At 51.0% G+C, this 21,722-nt stretch overlaps 1 long non-coding RNA gene across 1 annotated transcript in view; it reads left to right on the forward strand.

The window, feature by feature from the left end:
- The first annotated feature begins 245 nt into the window (after window positions 1–245).
- Window positions 246–21,722, forward strand: part of LOC149348582 (uncharacterized) — a 61,607-nt gene continuing 40,130 nt past the window's right edge. The window contains exon 1 of the long non-coding RNA XR_016292276.1: window positions 246–507. This is a non-coding gene — a long non-coding RNA (uncharacterized LOC149348582). The remainder of the gene's footprint in view (window positions 508–21,722) is intronic.

The raw sequence follows: 21,722 nt of genomic DNA on the forward strand, positions 1-21,722 counted from the left end.
TCTACATATGGTCGTCATTTCCTGTAAAATGTTTCAATGTTGGTTTCAATGTTGGCAGCATTTCTTGGTTTTGAGGAGCTTTAGTCACCCTATCGCAACATCAACTGCAGTTCTAAAGTAGTATGGTCCACAGCTGGCGCGCACCTGAGAAAAAATTTAGCACATTCTTTCACCGGGTGCAAAATGAACCGCACTACACACTGACCAGCACACCGCAACGCTCGATATGTGGCGACACCTCTAGACAGCTAAGAAATGCAGCTTTTATTCTTCTCCTGTTCCTAGAATTTTGTCCCCACCTGTAACGCTGCAGTGGCCGCTGAATGAAATCTGCATGTCTGCCTTTGTACAGCAGAAGCAGGCGCAGTCTCGGCTGATGGGACCATCGGTGCAGAAGCAGACGACTTGTGCAGACGGGGTGGGCTGTGCAGTCGTCACGTGGGTGCAGCCCTGAAAAGGCGGTCATTTCTCGGCGCAATGGCGATGGTCCGAAACAAAGACAAAGAGGTGAGGAGAAAAGGGAAGGGTTGACTCTGTCCAGACGGTAGGGTCACTCACTTGGCCAACTGTCGTTATCACTGAAGAATGCTTGGCATGCAGCTATTGTTTTAACATACCGGAAAGTGAATTTTGTCAGCAATATTGTTGTAAAGAGAATTCCGCTACGTAGGCAATGAACATCCGTTCCTGTCACGTCGAGCTCTCGAGGTCACGTGACCAGCGCGGGGGTCACGACCGTGCATGCGCATCATAGTGGTAGCGAAGGTGGCCACAAAGTGTGTAGGTCATTAACTGTTACTTCCGGCAGTACGTGCCAACAAACGGCAGCATTACATAGCATAGCCGAAACATTTCGTGATTAATACGTCGGGCAAAACTTTGTGGGTGGTTTGGACGCCAAGGAGGACATCTGTCAAGAACGGTGTCTAATAAATACACGAATAAACAATTCAATTGACTCGCGAACCGGAAGTCGTCACGGCATAGTGTCCTCAGCTTTCGCCTCTCAACACTTTAGTTGTTAAAGTGTCCTCGCAATTTTATTTTTTTTCCATGCCTAGGCGTCGGCTCAAAACCGGTCGTTCAAGCAAAATCTAGGCTAGCAGCGCTCCTTGCGGGGATGTAGCAAATGCTGGACTATGTGGCTCAAAAGCAGACCGTGTGTCCCGAGAACTTTTGACCGGCCCTTTACCGTGCCCGCATGTGGCGGCGCCTGTTCCCGATCTGGGTACTGGATTGCTACTAATAAGATGACAAAAGAGTTGTAGCAATATTTCAAACGAAGTAATTTCTCCTAAATATTTCTTCTTCTAGAGTATAGATGCATTTTCGTAAACAGCGACAAACATTCATTGGTTTACATGGATGCTTTTCGCAGTAGCACCGGCGTTCTGGATGTGCGCCCTGTACGAAGCGGGACTCGTCACTACTTGTCCGTACCGAACTCGGGGTAGGTTTGATTACTACTTCGTTGAACATAGAAAGCTTTCTTCTTTGCCTTCAGCGTTGAAAATTGTCACTTCCCGTTAATGTGCTTTTAAAATGTATGTTGACAATATACGAAGTCTTAAAAGAAAACTAATAACGGCAAGCGAGGGCTGAGTTCTGCTCTGTGTTCTGCTGCGTATGAAAAGGACCTTTTCGCTCCTTAGCATCCGCTTCAGTGCCAGTGAGCCTGATAGACTGACTGAGCATCATAGGGAACAGTGCTATCCCACCATCTGTTGACAAATCTTTACCATTGTTGTAGGCAGAAAAGCGGTTTTGGTTTCGCTCGTTCTGAGCTTGGCGGGGAGATTTAGCGTTTCGCCTCATTCGTCGGCAGCAAAACGTCACAAAAATGACCCACTGTCATTTTGTGCCCGTGGAAATGATTGCGGAAATTGGGGACTTCATTTGCAAATTTTTCATTATCACAGTAACCTTTTTTGCGTACAAGAAAAATGTTTCTAGTATTCCCGTACAACCATGTAAATGTTTAAGCTCATTGCTTGTGTTGATACTCACTTGTGTGTCCCTTTTCTTGAGCAGTGAGACGACCTAGCCTACCTGGAACCGAAGCGTCAGCTCAAGCTGGTACGGAAGTTCCGAGCCCCAGCTGAGGCCAATGGACTCCTGGATCAAGAAGTGCCAACCACTACTACCCTCACCAACGTCCTCTTAGCCCACCACCCGTAATCCCAATTTTTGCCAGTAAAGTTTATCAATCAATCAGTTGTCCGCTCCATACTTCATTGCGTTCCTACATATTGATCATTATAGAACGTACCAATTTGGTGTGCCACATAGCGCACCTGCCTTAGCAGCTAACACTGAGATTTGTCATACGTGTACAGTTATCAGCAGCGTAGCGTTATTTGTCATACGTGTAAACTTATTAGCAGTATAGCTTATGACACATTGTACTTCGAATCGAGCATGCAGAAATTATAACCACCGGCCACCAGAGTTGCTGACGCCCAGCAGTTCCTGTTAAGTTATTGGAGCGGTAATGATCTGTGCGTCTGCCAATGTAATTACCCTTTAATAGGGACGAATAACCGCTAAAGACACCAGGCGGCAGTAGGCAAAACAAGGCGGTGTTGGCAATTCGGCGCTTCCCCTCCACTTCGCCTAGCACAACCGGCACATATCACTTCCGGCACCTACAACGCTGTCTCGTAACTCCTCTAACCCGACATCCTCTACGTGGACGCGGCTGGACATATCCAACCAGGCTACTAAACCGCTGTCGCCGTCCTCGAGGATGGCACCATCGGGGCCGCAGCTACCCTCCGAGCCAACCGTAGAGAGGGGCTGAGGAAGCGTCCATCACCTTGGCGCTCGTACACGCTACATAAGATCCCAACATCGCGGAATACCGGCTCCCAAGATGCGTGGCGGCTTTTGTCCTTTCGGAAAAATATAAACAGCTCGGAGAGGACAGATATCAATGAGTAATTACTCCCTTATTACAAATCTACTTCACCTTGGGGGATTCCCCTAAATATTTGACCGACCCAGTTCCTACTTCGAGTTATTGATCTATTCGGTCTCGTTCTACCACAAGCTTGCCGTCCCGGTTAGCTCAATTGGTAGAGCGACTGCTTCGGCGAAGCGGTGGACTCGGGTTCGAACCTCGGCCCAGGACAAATTTTTCTTTACGAAGTTTATGAGAAAGCTGTATGCCTTTCCTTCGTAGCCGTATGGCTGCGCTCGGGTGGATGTCAATGAGTAATTACTCCCTTGTTAGCATCTCTACCTCCACCCGCGCTGTACCCCCAACTCCTCCACCCTCATCCTCTCCACCCACCTCGCCACCTGTCGAACCTCCTTCGAAAAAGAGGAGGCCTGATGAGACGCCAGCACAACCCATAGACTTGGAAGCAAAATTTCAGGACTTCGCCAAAAACTTAGAAGCTCGGCTCGCAGAGCGCATTACTGCACAGGTCACTGCACAGTGCCAAATTCTGATTGAAACTACCATTACCCGTTTAATGGATACTGTCATAACTAGCATCATGGCCAAGGTAGAGGAGCGTTTACCTCTCCTTGTTCATAGCCTCTCACCGGCCTCTCCTCCCACAGTGCCACCCTCCACACCCCTCCTTCGCCCCTCCACCCTACAGCATGGCCCCTCCGACGGACCATAATTCTTTGCATATTATTCAATGGAACTGCAGGGGCTTTCGGCGTAAGCGCGATCCTCTGCTGCAGATTAACGCTACCTCCTCATCCCCACCAGACATCATCGCAATTCAGGACGCAAACGTTTGCAAACACCTTCCAGGATACGCTCTTATCCCCTCGGACTCTACTGATCTTCCTCGGGTGGTCACATACGTCTGCAACTCTTTGCATTACATGGAACACACAATTACCACACCTATCGCTCACACCTTCATCGAAATTTTACCTCCAACCCCTGCTCAATCTCCCTTGTTCGTTCTTAACTGCTATCTTCTACCACGACAGCCAGTTAATCTACTCCCTCCACTCCTCAAATCCGTGACGCAATTGGCTGGATCAAATCCCCTACTCATTGCCGGTGACTTCAACTGCGCACACGTGGACTGGGGCTATCGGCGCACAAACCACAGAGGCACAGTTCTCTGCAATGAAATGATGGTGCTCCACTTGTCCATCTTTAATGATTTCAGCCTGCCTACGCGGGTTGGTAACAGTGTTACTACAGATACCAGCCCAGATCTCACGCTTGGAAGAAATGTGGCCCACCTGCAGTGGGAAAGAACCCAAACCACACTAGGCAGCGACCACCACCTAATTCGCATAACACTAAGCTATCGCCGCCCTCAGCGCCAATTTACTGTTAGACAAACTAATTGGGACCAGCTACGAAAATTTCGCCAGGAACATGTACAGTCAACACAGGTACCCTTCGACCTACACACCTGGACTACCCAGTTACAGGAGGACATTCGCCAACATACCCAAACGCTAGACACTACCCCAGACACCCCCGTAATTGACAGTAAGCTCGCGCACCTCCTTCAAGCTCAAGAACGCATAACACACAGATGGAAAACTCAAAAACACAATAGGAAACTAAAACTCAAACTGGCACAGCTTCAGACCCAAATAGAACACCAAAGTACCACTCTTTGCAAAGCTAACTGGAATCAGATTTGTGACAATCTCCGCGGCAATCTCTCCACAACCCGTGCCTGGCACCTCTTACGCCACATGCTAGACCCCACGAAATCTAAAACCCAGACACGCCTTAGCATTCGCCGCCTTACTCATAACCACAGGCAGGACACGAACGCCTTCCTCGCGCAGGTGAAATCAACATATACCACCCCAGGTGACCCTTGCAAGCACCCCGAGTACACGGGTCCACCTCAATCCCAGCTTGACGCCCCTATTACAGAGGCGGAATTTCGGACAGCCCTTTTGAAATTACGCAATACTGCACCCGGGGAAGATCAAATTACCAATGCTGCCATCCGAAACCTTGACGATGCCTCCATATCTCATCTAGTCACCCACTTTAACGAGAGCTGGAAGTCAGGTACACTCCCTGCCACCTGGAAGCATGGAAAAATCATATTTATTCCTAAACCCCACAAACCCATCAACATAGAGAATATCCGACCAATTTCTCTGACATCTTGTCTCGGCAAGGCATTCGAACACATAATTCTTGCCCGACTAACCACGTACATGGAAGACAACCACCTTTTTCCGCACAGCATGGTGGGCTTTCGTGCGCATCTATCAGCACAGGATGCCCTACTACAAATTACACATGACGTGCTTGATGACACGATCCCCTACCTCACTAAAGCTATTCTGGCGGTTGACCTCACAAAGGCATTTGACAGGATTCGACATGTTGCCATTTTGCGAGAACTACAGGCACTAGAGGTAGGCTCAAATACCTACAACTACGTTCGCGCCTTTCTCTCGGGCCGCACTGCCTCCCTGCACATAGCTGAGCTGAGCACACCACCTTATACACTCGGCGAGCTTGGAACACCCCAAGGCGCGGTCCTCTCCCCCCTTCTATTTAATATTGCTCTCATCCCCCTAGCTCATAAACTCGCTCTCATCCCACACCTAAGGCATACCTTGTACGCTGATGATATTACGGCATGGACCACTCACGGATCTGATAGAGAAATTGAGGAAACTCTTCAATTAGCAGCTGACACCATCTCCGCTCATGCGTCATCTATTGGGCTCGAATGCTCCCCCTCTAAATCTGCGCTTCTCCTCATAAGACCGAAATCTGCAGCTAATTCGCCCATTCAAATCACTTTACAAGGAACCCCTATCCCCGTCACCCCTACCCTCCGTATCCTTGGCCTTTACTTGCAGGATTCCGGACGCAACGATCATACCCTTAAAACCCTCAAGGCCTCCAAGCAATCCGTGTTGCAACTTCTACGCCGCGTATCCTCCCTGCACAAAGGTTTAGACGAAGCGGATAGCATGAAAGTAGTGCATGCTTTTACACTTAGCCGCATTTTATACGCCACCCCATATCTTAAGCTGAACCGCATAGAAACAGAGCGAGTGAACGCCATGATTCGTCTAGCAACCAAGGCAGCCTTAAACCTACCCCGCAGCACTAGCACAGCCAAGCTCCTTGAATTAGGCATGCATAACACCATTCAGGAACTAGTAGACGCGCACCTTCAGACACAGTATCTAAGACTTGCCGCGAGCGCAACTGGCAGGCATATCCTCGCTTCCCTTCGCATCAACATTCCCGCTAATCAGACATCCCTTATAGCCATTCCTCGACACATTCATACCCCCCTCGTTGTGAAACCTTTTCCCCGGAACATTCATCCCCAGTACCACATCCCTCGCCGCATGGCTCGCGCTAAGGCCCTACACAAGTATTACGGACAAGCCCAGGACGCCATTTGGGTGGACGCCGCGTGCACAACTCATGAAGCTGCAGCTGTTGGTTACAATCCAGCCCTAGCACAGCCCCTCACACACCGCCTTCCCTCGGGCTGTACGTCTGAGGAGGCAGAGGAAACCGCCATCGCCCTAGCCCTTGTACATTCCAATGCAAACTACATCTTTAGCGACTCCAAAACGGCTCTGTTCAACTTCGCGAGAGGCAGGATTCACGCCCATGCTTGGAAGTTGTTGAACACCCCCTCCAAAAACTTACCACGCAGGGTAGAGCTCCAGTGGGTGCCGGCTCACTCTGGGAATCCAGGAAACGAGGCTGCCGATAAATTGGCCCGAGGTTTGATTTGCCGGGCTCAGGACGGCCTCGGTCCAGGTTTCTCGAGAGAGCGGGCGCACACCTTTGCAGAGCTCACGCAAATGCCCCGCTTGGACCGTCGGACTTACCCTCCTCCACACCCCTCCCTTACCCATTCCCAACAGATCCTCTGGAGACGCCTCCAGACCCGCTCTCTCTCATCCCCTCAGCTGCTATCTCTCTACTGTGGCACCTCCCCTGCATGCACCCTGTGCGGCGACCCTCACGCCACACTCTCCCACATCCTTTTCGGCTGCCCTGCTGATCCTCCCCCGCAGGGACAGCCCGCGTTATCAAGTTGGGAGGACTGGGAGGTCGTGCTCTCGTCTCCGGACCCGCCATCGCAGCTTGCTGCGGTGCTTCGGGGTGCCGACGTCATGGACAAACACCGCATGAACGTTACGACGTAGAGTGGGACCGTGCGGTGGTCCAGGGACCCAAGGGGGGGTCTAAACACACTTGCCATGATAAAGTTTTTCTCTCTCTCTCTCCCTTGTTAGCAAGAAAAGGAAAAAGAGCCATGACCAGCAACGCTTTGCCGGGCTTAAAGCCAATTCCAAATAGATGAAAAGGATGAAAAGGAGGAAAACGCTCAAAATAAAAATTAGAGAAAAGCAGGGCAGCAAAAAATAAAAACCATAAAACGACAGTCTAAACTCAAATGTACGCACCAACTGCCCGACGCATTTTTGCACAAAGCTCTCCTTGCACAAAGCTGCTCGCTACCCGAGATAGAATCATCGCGTGGGTTCCCGCGCAAGCCTCGATACCCGAGAAACTTCGCGTTCGTATTGACCCAACAGCTATTCCAACCAAGCACCGGAAGGTCGGACGTCCAAGCCCACGCAAGAAATTTCGCGGTATCGATAGCCCCACACACACAAATTGCGGTTCATTACAAAAACTGCTACTTCTCGCCGCACACTGGATTCACGAGTACATACTGGCGGCAACTGCAGACAAACTGCTCCATCTGACCTACCTCCTCCATTGCTACTACCTTACCCTGACCGTCCCACTTCGTTCAAGAAGCGGGATGACGAAGGCCGCCCTCATTGGCTACCTGCGGGAACGTCTCCCAACCGTGGAAGTACACCCCATCCCCAAGCCACCCCCCTTCCTCATGGGAGGCCGCTCTGCGAGCTGCTCACACAGCTGTCTAAACATGGCTGGTAGACAAGAGCTCTCTGTGAAGCCTAGCCACGTGGACTCCTGGTCAAGCGGGAGCCCACCCTCAAGGACCTATTTTTATTGCGAAAGCAATACTGCGCCAGGTCCAACCGCTCGTCGCGTGGTCCGTGGACACCCCTGCTCCTCGAGGAGCCGCCGCCGCGCTGAACAGATGGTGTGACGTCAGCCTCTCCGTTGCTATGGCGACGCATGAGGTCAGCTTGCTCTCTGCCGCCGTGCGCTCTCCATTGCGTTGCCGACAGTCTCTCTTTCTCTCCCTCTCTGATGCGCAGTAGCAATTGCGCATCGTCAACTGCGTGGTTCGTGGTGTACATAGTGTGGCGCAAATAAACGCGCGCGGTAGAATGCTTCTCCCAGCTAAACGGGTGCATTGTTCGAGCTGAAATTTCGCAGCGAAGTCGAATTTGGTCGGCAAAATTGTTTTATACCACCTGATTCGAACAGTATAAGTAGGATATTCAGATTGTCTGCGGCGACGACGAAGGAAATTAAGCCGCTCTGTCAGCGAACGCACCGGTGGCTCCATCTCGCGTGTTGGTGGTGAAGATTCGGCAAAGGAAGGGGACACGCGAGGTATGAAGACGCTCTTTCAACTGGTTTTTTACCAGTCACAGAAAACTTAGCTTGGCCAAACTAATTTTTCAGCAAGTTAAGTTTTATGTGACCATTAAAAGATCAGTTGAAAGAGCGTCATCAAACCTCCCGAACCTCGCTCCATTGCTGAATCTTCACGGCCAACAAACGAGATGGCGCCACCGGTGCGATCGCCGACAGAACAGCTTGATTTCCTTTGTCGTCGCCGCAGACGACGTGACTATCCGACTTATTCTGTTCGAATCAGGTAAGTACCCCAAGCAAACTGGTATAAAACAGTTCTGCCGACCAAATGCCACTTCTCTGCGAAATTTCAGCTCTAAAAATGCGCCCGTTTAGCTGGGAGAAGCATTCTACCGCGCACGTTTATTTGCGCAACACGCGTTATATAAAATTTGCAGTGGCTTAGCTCTGCTATGCCAGGATATAAGTAGCCTGAGGTGAGGGCGAAGTGTCCACATCTCGGTGGTCACCTGAACCAGAGGGAAGGCACTTCACTGCCCTCTTGGAACGATGGACAACTCAACCGTGCTTTAAGCTAAGTGGCGGTAGTGACAGGCGTGCGCTGCATGCATTCGTATTGACAACGTTGTGATAGAAACGCGGCTGTGAAGCCATAGGCCGTCGGCGTTTATTGTGTTCATTGGCGTTGGCGTTGTCAACGTTTTGCGCTCCGATCATTCTGAGGAAAGGAAGGGGTGCGCGCGGCGAGGCACGCCAGCTGTGCGTAGTGACGTCACTTGATCCTCGCGCATGCGCAGCATGGTCCTGCAAGAGCACGCGAAACGGCGAGACTGTGGGCAGTGTAGCTCACGCAACAATATATGGCTACGCGCAGATGTTGCTTTCGCAATCCTCCAGGTTTAACCAGAGCTAAACCGCAGCCGATATTTTCGCTTGAACACCACCACCACTTTCTCTAGTAATTTTGGCTAACTGTCACACTACCAACGTTCCTCAATTTCTCCCTTTTCTTGTAGGAAACCTCATGTAACTGTATGAAGCTTCGCTAAAGTGGTTCTTGCGGCGTTCTCTGAAATCATTCTAATACGTTTTGGACCCGCCATTGCCGCCGAAAAAAATTACCGAAGACACTTTGGAAATCCTAGTGTGCTTGGCGAAAGCCTTGTGGTCAACCCGCCGCCGCTCTCCCGAACCGCTTGGTGGTGGTGGTGGAAAACAATTATTCACACATGCACTACTGGAGGTGTTGCATGAGCTGACCCAGAGGGAGCCAGCCCTTACAAGTACTAGGTGGAGGTCCCTAGTTCGGGACCCCAGTAGCGTCGGCTGCCGCCCGGGCTCGCGCGACCAAGGCCCGTTGGGCCTGCAGGTCAGAGCAGCCGAGCAGGGTCGCCTCCCAGTCCTCCCGGGTTGGGTTGGGGTGAGGGGAGTTAGCAGGGTTGGAGGGGCAGGCCCAGACCATGTGGTAAATGTCCGAAGACTTCTCCGCACAGTGCGGACAGGTGCCCGAGAAAGAAGGGTCGAAGTGTTTGAGAGCTGCCGGGCACAGCAAAGTATTGGTATACAGGCGAAGCAGAAGCCGCTCCTCCGCCTTTGAGAGACCTTTACACGGGCGGGGTAAAGACCATGGCCAGATTGATAATGTAAAACAAATTATTTAAAGGAGTAAGCGGGAGTGAATTCGAGTTCCTGTTCGTCGGGGACGGAGGGCAATCCGGTGAGAGAGCGCGCGGGCGGCGCCGTCAGCTGCCTCATTTCCCTCAAGGTCCATGTGAGCAGGAGCCCAAACGATACGCCGGTGCGCGGGGTCCCCGGTGTAGACGCTGTTTTGGAGAATGCGGTAGGGTAGATATGGTACCCAGCCCTGCTCGACGTTCCGACATGCCCCTCGCGAGTCGGAAATAATTATTTTTGAATTGGAATCAGATGCAGCCAGCGCAATGCCGACCTCCTCCGCGTGTGTGATGTCACGGGCTCGGAAAGTGAGGCCGTTCACTGTTTTGGATTGGTGGACGACTGCGGCCGTGTACCATGGCTTGGCGCGTCGCGGGCTTCCCGCATGTGAGGTTTTTATACTTTGGTGACTGCGGTGTTCAGTCTTTTAGAGCGAGCTCTTTGGCGCCCGTTGCGCGGCGTCGCCACATGGTGTGGGCCTGCCAGCAGAACCCATCCCTGCCCCCTATCCCAAACCCCACCCGAGAGAAATGGGAGGCAACACTGTCCGGTTGCTGCACCCTCGAGGCCCAAAGGGCCTTAACGCAGCGCGCCGGGGCTGCTGCAAACGCCATTGGGGTGCCTGACTAGGCATCCCACCTAGTGGTTGTAAGGGAGTGACCCTTCAGGTCACGACCCCCAACACCTCTTCCTATGATTAAATAAATGTTTTCACCACCACCACCACGCCGTTGTCCGTTCGGCGTTCATTGCGTTTATTGGCGCTTGCGTTGACGTCTTACACTCCGATCATTTTAAGGAAAGGAAGCGCTCATAACTGGCTCCCTGGGTCAGTGGACGCCTGAATCAATCACACTTTTGTGTTGTTGTTGCGGCTGCAAGAGCCATTGCCTAGCAACCGTCGCGGTGGACATTCGAGCCGCGCCGTACAGAGGGACCATAATGAAGAAAATGAAAATTCTATTTGAGGAAAGGAAATTACCCAGTAACTGGCTCGCATCTCTCGGTGGACACCCGTCATCCGTTTGCAGAGAAAGGGAGAAAGTGGGAGTGAAGCAAGGAACATAAAAAGGGCCCGTAGTGAAGAGAATCAATTTGAGGAAGGAAATTACGGAGGAGGCTTCGCCGCTCCGGGGAGGAGAGGCCACAGTTGGCAAGTTTTCAGCGCAAGGACGGACACCGTGAGCATGGCAGGCTTTCGCCTTAATATCTGCGCCACCGCGCACGCTTCTCTATACTGACTCCATGCAGAAGCATTTACGGCTCCCCGCCACGTGGCCCTGGACACTGTGGGTGATGCCAGCCACATGGTGAAATCATATCCGTGCCCTATACTCACCACACCCAACGTCAACCAAGCTGATAATACCTCTAATTCACTGAATGAAAAACACCCGCCACCATCTCTGAAGCTTTCCGCACGAGAGACACCCGTTTTACAGAAGGAATACCTCCGGCGCTCTTCGCGTGCTTTTAAGGCGGAAGCCTTTAATGCCTCATCGTTGTAAGCAGGAGTTGTCGACAGAAAATGTCACTCTTTTCAATTGGTCGAAATGCTCGTGACGTCACAGTGCGCGAATTTCAAATGGGGCCAATTGTACTTTGGCTAGTAACCGTGCAACCAATCAAAGGGATCGTATAGTGATGCTCCAGTTAATTGCTTAATTAATCATTTAGCCTAATTAAGATAGAGAATGAAGAGGTCAGAAGACAGAGGAAAAGAAAAGAAAGACGCGCGTCGCAGCGACAACAGCGTCCGCGGAAGGAGACGCTGCTGAAAAAAAAGAGATAAGTACGCAGCCGCGTTCGCTCCACCACCACGCACTTCCCCACTCAGTTCGACGTTGCTCGTTTCATATACGTTGTGTCGAACATCCTAGACAGTTCCAACATTTGACAGGTGAATGACAGAACACGATGGATAGAAATACAATGATATAAATATGAAATAGCCTAATTAACCTTTCTAGTTAGACCGCATAAATCAATAAAACCGAGGACGAAATTGGTCGAGTTGGGGAATCGAACCAGGGTCTCCGGAGTGCGATACGAGCACGCTAGCCACTCCGTAATGCCAGCTGAATGGTTTGGAATGAACAAAGGCGCGTCTAGCTAATATGGAGTCTTCGTTCACTCCCATCTTCCCCCTTTCCCTTACGGCGAGGTGCAGGTGTCCACCCAGATATGCGAGAGAGATACATTTCCTTTCCTCAAAAAATAAATTTACCGTCCAGCAAGGCGTACAGCCGAATTGCCGATGGCGTTCTGTGGACTCCCTGGCAGCGTTGCAAGACGCTGTCGCGTTCCACTCTTACAGGCGAAGCTTAACATGTTAACCACACATCAGTAACACACGCAGACAGCCAATAGACGCGTCATTCGCTGGTAGCACTTGAATCATCATTCACAACCACATTCGTGGCAGAATGCTGTACTCAGGCTTTCGCCTTGCACCACTTTAGTCGCCAAAGTGACTCCTAATTTTTATTCTATCGCGTGAGTTAGACTCGGGTTCAGGTCTTCCTCTTTTGTGGTGGTGGAGATGGGGGTCCGTTTGGGCGCGACACGTTGCAGGAGGGAGATGAGACGTAGACGAACTTCTTTGCGGAAATGTACAAGCTGGGTTTATTTACAACTATTTACACATATACACATCGACCAGGGTGGTCGCTAGCATTCAGGACGATCGGGAGCGCCAGGCCAGAGCTCGCCCCTACGAAACCCTGTCCTGCCTGGCCGACTGAACTCGCGCTACGCGTAGCGGCTCCTCGTCCTTCGGAACGTGGCCAGCGCAAAGCTTGACCCTGTCCGTCTCGCGATTCCGACTCTCCACCAAGAGTCCCTGCCCAAGTCTCCCTCTTTGGCGCCAAAACGCCTCCTTAAATAAGTTTCCCCAGCATTCTGGGGACCAACTTAGTGACCAATGAGAGATGGGCTTCTTACAACCAATCAGAGACACGCCGGTACCCACGAGCTTGTTTGCTCGCGAGGGCCGCATGCCTTTGAAGAAGCCGATAGCGCTTTTGCGCTTTTCCACACACAGTGAAACACTTTGACAACACCACAAAAGCACGCAAGCACCACTTCCATCAGCTGTGGCTCCAAACACTCCAGGGTGCATCTGAGCCCTCTGGCCAGAGGCAGAGTAATCACAACTCGTTACCCGAATGACCACTTCCATCAGCTGTGGCTCCAAACACTATAGGGTGCATCTGAGACCTCTGGCCAGAGGCAGAGTAATCACAACTCGTTACCCGAATGACCACTTCCATCCGGCCTCACGACCATTCGTAATTACACTCAGCTGCCTCCCACGCAAGCTTCCCCCTCAAGTGTCCCTGAAGTTTTCTTTCGCACTGTTCGACGCCGCGGTCGAAGGGTCATTGAACTTAACCCCGACAATAGCCGGGGTACGCGACTCGTACGCACTGTCCGCGGAACGGATCCCCTTCCGGCACCCCTCGCTGCCATTGCTTCTTTTACCTTTTGGGGCGGCAGCCCTTTGACCCCAGCGTTTCCTCTGTCTGCTTAAAAGCTACGCCGCCTAAAACATCTTAAGATAAGGACCAAGTCGGCGGCGCCCGGGGGGGGATATGGGGATGGCCCGCTGCCCGGCGGCCCGCAAACTCAACTGCGTGGATGTAATGTTTCCGGCGGTCTAACTTAGTCATTACTCATTAATGACTAAGTGCTGTGCTGCTAATTAACGACACTTAAACTTCGCCTTTAGGAGTGGAACGCGACAGCGTATTGTAGCGCTGCCAGGTAGTCCACGGAACGCCACTACCCGTTCGGCGCGATGCCTTGCCCTTTGAACGCAACGCTTTTTGAGGAAATCAAATGGCGCAGTAACTCTCTGTCCTCTCGGTGGACACCTTAACCGCACTGTACAGGAAGGGAGGAAGTGGGAGTGAAAGAAGAAAGTGAAAGAGGGGCCATAATGAAGAAACTGAAAATTGTATTTGAGGGAAGAAAACTGCGCAGTAACTCTCACATATCTCGGTGGACACCCGTCAAAACGCGGACACACCTGCCGACACAGCTACTAACACAAGTATGAGGCATTAAAAGCTTTCGCCTTAATATTTCCCGTCTTCGCTTCCGCCACGAAGGTAGCCATGTATCAATTTTGGGAACACGCCCCTGGCACGGGGTTGGACGCTAACGACGTCTACGCAGCCAGGGATAACACCCAAGCAGGCCGCCAAACACACGCGTGTGGATACACGGGCCCCAGCCTCGAGCCCTTATAGCATTCATCAACGAAAACAGCCTTTCGGAGCGTGAGCTACACTGGCCGAGGTTGAGCAGTTTCGCGTGGCTCCTGGAGAGCCGTGCTGCGCATGCGCGAGGAGCAATTGACGTCACTACGCACAGCTGGCGTGCCTTGCCGCACGCGCTTGCCTTCTCTTCCTTAAAATGAGCGGAGCGTAAAACGTCGACAACGCCCACGCCAATGAACACAATGAATGCCGACGGCCTAGGGCTTCGTTGTGTGTGTTCACGAAAGAATGCAGGAGATTCCTTTTAGTATTTGCGCCGATTCCTTATTAATGATTCTGAGAAAAATTTGGCGGACGCTGTACCTTCACCTTTAGGAGTGGAACGCGACAGAGTGTTGCAGCGCTGCAAGGGATTAAACGGAACGCCATCACCCGTTCGGCGCGACGACCGTTAGAGAAATCGAAAATTTTCAGGAAAAAAAATGACGCATAAACACTCTCACTTCTTTTAGTGGACACCCCAACCACGAATAATATCATTCTTTTAGCACCCCCCGATTATAGATCGCCGGTTCGACTCACTGCCGCGAGCTAGGCTCTAGCTTAACTAGTAAGTTTATGCTGCACGAAACCCTGAATGGTATGGCTCCATCCGGAAGATTCTGCGGCAGACGGGTGGCATGATACGATTTTTTTCCGACGCGCGGTGCCAACAACAACTACGACGTCGGCGGCTTTGCGACCGAACGAGCTGTATACGCTGTCGCGTAATGAAAATAGCGACGGTGCCGGCCTACAAAAGCGCGCTACTGCTCATAAATCTTACGGCGCACTGACAAAACTGATAATGTACTGTACGTACGCCATCAGTATCACTGAAATCACTGTCCGTAAACATTCGATCCCAGCCGCGGCAGTCGAATTTCTACGAAGGCAAAATTCTAGACTTCCGTGTACTGTGCGATGTTAGTGCGCATTAAAACCCCCCGAAGGCCGAATTTTCTGGAACCCTCCACTATCATCATCATCATCATCATCATCATTTATTGAACCCTTAAAGATCCCGTCTGGGACATTACATAAGGGGGGGGGGTGGTAAGACAGTGGTGTGAAACGGTCATACAAAGGCATGTAAACATAAAAAAGCATAACAAAAATAACAAGATTAACAAGTTTGACGTGAAATTAGCGTCAGGTAATTCAAATAGTACAGAATATATAACGCAAAGCAGTAGTATATAAAATTAAACATTAAAATGTATGGAAATTAAATAAGTGGGAAAACACTTGTGGGGGGATGTCGCAATGCCACAAGCAGTTCAAATTGCAGGCAGAGCATCGCGAGGGAAGTAGCTATAGTATGGCGTCCCTGATAGCCTCAGCCGCTCTGGAACTTTAAAACCCCCATACACCATAAACTAAATAAGATGTGCTCACTGGTCTCTACATGGCTGGCAGGAACTCTTCAAAGACAGCAATAGGAGGCTTAGCCACATCGTCATCATCACCAGCAGGTTTCTGCGAGAAGGAGGGGAAGAGACGTTGTCGAACGCCGGAGCTATAAAAGGAAGAACCCAAAAGGTGGTGGTAGTCAAACGTTCATACTTTACACGTCTCAGTTCTTCTCTGGCACTCTGGTAGTCCTTCGGGAACGCCGGCCGCCCATAGACGCCTGATATCCCCTGCCAGGGTGCCGTCCACTCGACCTTAATGAATGGCTCCGAGATATGAGGACTTCCCAGTCAGCGTTCAATGGTGAGTGCATTAGTTTTTTGATGTGGAGTGCTTTAAAACGCGTTTTCCTTTCAAATATTCCGTTCTATACGGCAGATATGCGTCTGCATTCAATGTTTCGAGGAGCTGCACGAGTTCCCCTTCATACGGCCTTGCATGAACAAAGCGCCTGGCGCGCGTTTTAGAGCGCAGCTCTTTGGCGTCCGTTCCTGGGTTTCGCGTCGTCGTCGGCGTCGGCGTCGGCGTCGGCCTCGTAACCAGCTCCGCCCCCAATGTCATGCTTTTCAATTGGTCGAAATGCTCGTGACGTCACAGTGCGCGAATTTCAAATGGGGTCAATTGTACTTTGGCTAGTAACCATGCAACCAATCAAAGGGATCGTATAGTGATGCTGCAATTGCTTAATTAATCTATTAGCCTAATTAATATAGAGGAGAATGAAGAGGTCAGAAGAAAAGAAAAGAAAGACGCGCGCCGCTGCGACAACAGCGTCCGCGGAAGGAGACGCTGCTGAAAAAAAAAAACAGATAAGTACGAAGCCGCGTTCCCACCACCACCACGCACTTCCCCACTCAGTAAGACGTTGCTCGTTTCATATACGTTGTGTCGAACATCCTAGACAGTTCCAACAATTCACAGGTTAATGACAGAACACGATGGATAGAAATGCAATAATGTAAATATGAAATAGCCTAATTAACCTTTCTAGTTAGACCGCATAAATCTATAAAACCGAGAACGAAATTGGTCGAGTTGGGGAATCGAACCAGGGTCTCCGGAGTGCGATACGAGCACGCTAGCCACTCCGTAATGCCAGCTGAATGGTTTGGAATGAACAAAGGCGCGTCTAGCTAATACGGCGTCTTCGTTCACTCCCATCTTCCCCCTTCCCCTTACGGCGAGGTGCAGGTGTCCACCCAGATATGCGAGAGAGATACATTTCCTTTCCTCAAAAAATAAATTTACCGTCCAGCAAGGCGTACAGCCGAATTGGCGATGGCGTTCTGTGGACTCCCTGGCAGCGTTGCAAGACGCTGTCGCGTTCCACTCTTACAGGCGAAGCTTACATGTTAACCACACATCAGTAACACACGCAGACAGCCAATGGACGCGTCATTCGCTGGCAGCACTTGATTCATCATTCACAACCACATTCTTAACGTACGCTCCCTTGCCGCACATGCCAAGGAAGTACACCACGATCACATTCTGCGCCATTCCTCTGTACTTTGCTTTGCTGAAACCTGGATGGATCCCGAAGAGCCTCTCGAAATCATAATTTCCTATACTGCTGTGGTGCTCGCAGAGACCACAACAGAGCGGCGGGAGTCGCTATCTACTTGCGCACAGGTCTCTCTGCAATACCAGTCGAAATGTTTGGCACGTCACATGAAGTTGGCGAACAGTGCGCCGCAAAGTTGCCCAACGGCTTGCTGGTAGTAGCTGCCTACTTCGCCCCTACCGCACTCACGAAAGACGTCGTGCACTTCCTGCAACTCGCATTAACCGTCCATCGATCCACACCGATGTTAGTAGTGGGGGACTTTAATGTTGACATAAAGACAAACAGCAATTTCCTAACACTTATGCGGGAGAACATCCCGTTCCTCTCGCTCGTAACGCGTCCCACGGCTGTGACAACCTCGCGAGGCACTTGTATAGATCTCGTCTTTGAGAATCAAGCATTGGTGTACCAAGTCGAACATATATCAGTCTATTTCTCCGACCACAAAGCTTCATTCATGACCGTCAAGAACTGTTAGTGGAATCTTTGTTAAAAGAATACGTGTGAAAAAAAAAAAAACTCTGTGATAGCGCATACATGTGTTGCTCGATTTCTTTGCCTCAATCTATCGAAAAGGTGAAACAGCTTTTTGCTGCGCTCAAATTTCGCATTAGGAAGTAACGTAATCGTCGGTAATTTTTTGCAGTGTTGAACTCGACGAAGTAGGCCGCCGCTTAGTGGCCGCCGAAGTAGGCTTAGTGGTCATGGTGCTCGACCACTAACCTGAAAAACACGGCTTTGATTTCGGCCATGGTTTTCGCGTTTCGGTTTTAGGTTTAGGTTTATGGGGATTTAACGTCCCAAAGCGTCTCAGGATATAATAGACGCCGTAGTGAAGGGCTCAGGAAATTTCGACTACCTGAGGTTCTTTAAAGTGCTCTGACATCGCAGAGTACACGGGCCTCTCAATGTGGAGTCGAAATGCTAGAGGCCCATGTGCTGTGCGATTTTCCGCCGCCCAGCACTACGGCGTCTCTCATGTCTTGAGTCGTTCTGGGACGTAAAACCCTACAAAACAATAAAGCCTAAAAGAAACATGGGCCGCGTCTGCATGATTGTGCCAGACAAGGCAGATCCTCGTAGGTGCCCACGTGGCCGTGTCTAGCGTCTCGAACTTTTATCCTGTTTGATGCACCGAGGCAGGACTTGGAGTGCGCCTCCGTGGTTCCGCCACACCCGGACGCCTTGTGTTATCGAGCCCGACGAACGAACCGCGCGTTGCCCCGCCGCGGTGGCTCAGTGGTTACGGCGCTCGGCTGCTGACCCCAACGACGCGGGTTCGATCCCGGACGCTGCGGTGGAATTTCGATGAAGGCGGAATTATAGAGGGCCGTGTACTGTGCGATGTCAGTGCACGTTAAAGAGCCCCAGATGGTCGAAATTTCCGGATCCCTCCACTACGGCGTCCCTCGTAGCCTGAGTTACTTTGGGACGTTAAACCCCAAGAAACCAAACCAAACCGAATGAACCACGCATCTATCGTCCATCAAATCTCGGTTCGAGACGACGAAGCGACTCTTAGGCCTTGGTTCCGCCGCACCCAGACGCTACTTCTTGAGAAGCATTATGAACAAGCCGCGTCTGGCTTCGCATAATGTGCGCTAGTTGTTCAGTGTGACGAAGTCGGACCTATAGCGCACTTCAAAGTACCATTAGGCCGCTTAGGGGACGTCTGCAGGGCCACACGTACAACATACCCTGGCGTTTCTTGTGTTGCATAGAATTTTCTGTTGCCAGGCCCACCGCACCTTATCAGCCCTGGCGTCTCTCGAGTCATTTCGGGTTCGATATGCCGAAGCGACGCTTCGCGGTCGGCCGAATTTTCATGGAGGCGAAATTCTAGAGGCCCGTGTACTGTGCGATGTCAGTGCACGTTAAAGGACGCCAGGTGGTCGAAATTTCCGGAGCCCTCCACTACGGCGTCCCTCATAGCCTGAGTTACTTTGGGACGTTAAACCCCAAGAAACCAAACCAAACCGAATGAACCGCGCATCTATCGTCCATCAAATCTCGGTTCGAGACGACGAAGCGACTCTTAGGCCTTGGTTCCGCCGCACCCAGACGCTACTTCTTGAGAAGCATTATGAACAAGCAGCGTCTGGCTTCGCATAATGTGGGCTAGTTCAGTGTGACGAAGTCGGACCTATAGCGCGCTTCAAAGTACCATTAGGCCGCTTAGGGCACGTCTGCAGGGCCACACGTACAACATACCCTGGCGTTTCTTGTGTTGCATAGAATTTTCTGTTGCCAGGCCCACCGCACCTTATCAGCCCTGGCGTCTCTCGAGTCATTTCGGGTTCGATATGCCGAAGCGACGCTTCGCGGTCGGCCGAATTTTCATGGAGGCGAAATTCTAGAGGCCCGTGTACTGTGCGATGTCAGTGCACGTTAAAGGACGCCAGGTGGTCGAAATTTCCGGAGCCCTCCACTACGGCGTCCCTCATAGCCTGAGTTACTTTGGGACGTTAAACCCCAAGAAACCAAACCAAACCGAATGAACCGCGCATCTATCGTCCATCAAATCTCGGTTCGAGACGACGAAGCGACTCTTAGGCCTTGGTTCCGCCGCACCCAGACGCTACTTCTTGAGAAGCATTATGAACAAGCAGCGTCTGGCTTCGCATAATGTGGGCTAGTTCAGTGTGACGAAGTCGGACCTATAGCGCGCTTCAAAGTACCATTAGGCCGCTTAGGGCACGTCTGCAGGGCCACACGTACAACATACCCTGGCGTTTCTTGTGTTGCATAGAATTTTCTGTTGCCAGGCCCACCGCACCTTATCAGCCCTGGCGTCTCTCGAGTCATTTCGGGTTCGATATGCCGAAGCGACGCTTCGCGGTCGGCCGAATTTTCATGGAGACGAAATTCTAGAGGCCCGTGTACTGTGCGATGTCAGTGCACGTTAAAGAACGCCAGGTGGTCGAAATTTCCGGAGCCCTTCACTACGGCGTCCCTCATAGCCTGAGTCTCTTTGGGACGACCCCGATAAATCAATAAACCAATAGCTTCAAGCACGCCTCCCTGATTTTGCCACAATGGAAGGACTCGAGTATTAAGTGGACGCCCTTCTGGTGTAGCGCAAATTTTTTTGTGTGTTAGACTCGAGGAAGTGCGACTGCGTCTCAGTGAACTTTACCTGAGCAATTTTTTTTTGTGCGTGTGTTCGACAAGATTAAGTGCGACCGCGTCTCAGTGAATTTTCCCTGCCGGACGCATCGTAGAAGCGACCCCTAACAGGTCCTCGCGTCTCTCGAGCTCCTTAGGCTACTCAGTAGTGTTCAACACGACGAAGCCAGCGCATTTCTAACTGCGTCTCACCGGGTTCGTCGTTTCACGGCGCCCTTCTCAAGCGCGTTGCATATGATGAAGCGGCACTTCGAACGCAACTTCCTTATTGTTCTACGACGGGTGCTCCGTGTTGCTGAGCCCTATTTGAAACGCCTTTCTGGCATTACAGAATTTTCAGTAGCGTTCGATACGATAAAGCCATGCTTATTACGCGTCTCTTTTATAGTGCCATGAAGGGTATGCATGTTAGGAAGCTCAATTTGAACCGACGGGTGTTCCACGTTACGGAACCCTATTACGCGACACCGTATACAGCTCGTAGTCGAAAGGCCGTCAGCGTCGTCTTCGTCTTAGTCGTAGTGGTAGTTGCAGCTGTCGTAGTTGCCACAGCTTAGTCGTATTCTTAGTCGTAGTGGTAGTTGCATCAAAATTCCCGACGACTATTTAACTCCCTAATGCGAAATTTGAGCGCAGCACATCAGCTGTTAAGCTTTTCGATAGATTGAGGCAAAGAATTCGAGCTAGACGCGTGTTTACAATTACAGACTTATTTTTCACACGCATTCCTTCCTCAAGAAACACTCTGCGAACAGTTCTTGATTTTCATGAACGAAGCTTTGTGGTCGGAGAAATAGATAAATATATGCCCGACTTGCTGCTCCAATGCCTGGTTCTCAAAGAACATGTCTATGCAGATATTTCGCGAGGTTGCCACATCCGTGGGAGGCGTTACGAGCGAGAGGAACGGGATGTTGACCCACATGAGTGGTAAGGAATTCCCGTTTGTTTGTCTTTACATCTACATTAAAGTCCGCACCCTTCCTACCACCCTGGCAGCTAGGCGGCAGTTACTGGTTGGTCGCGAGAGTTCGCTTACCGTTGTCAGCGGTAACGCATACGGCCAGCCTACATCTCTCTCCCATCACCCTACGTACCTATAAGCGCGATTCATTCGTTCAATGACCCAGGGAGCCAGTTATACGCACCTTTCCTTTCCTTAAAATGATCGGAGTGTAAAACGCCAACGCCAACGCAAATGAAC

This window comes from Amblyomma mixtum, chromosome 4 (assembly GCF_055824585.1).
Source record: "Amblyomma mixtum isolate Tamu chromosome 4, ASM5582458v1, whole genome shotgun sequence".
Taxonomy (NCBI): Eukaryota; Metazoa; Arthropoda; class Arachnida; order Ixodida; family Ixodidae; genus Amblyomma; species Amblyomma mixtum.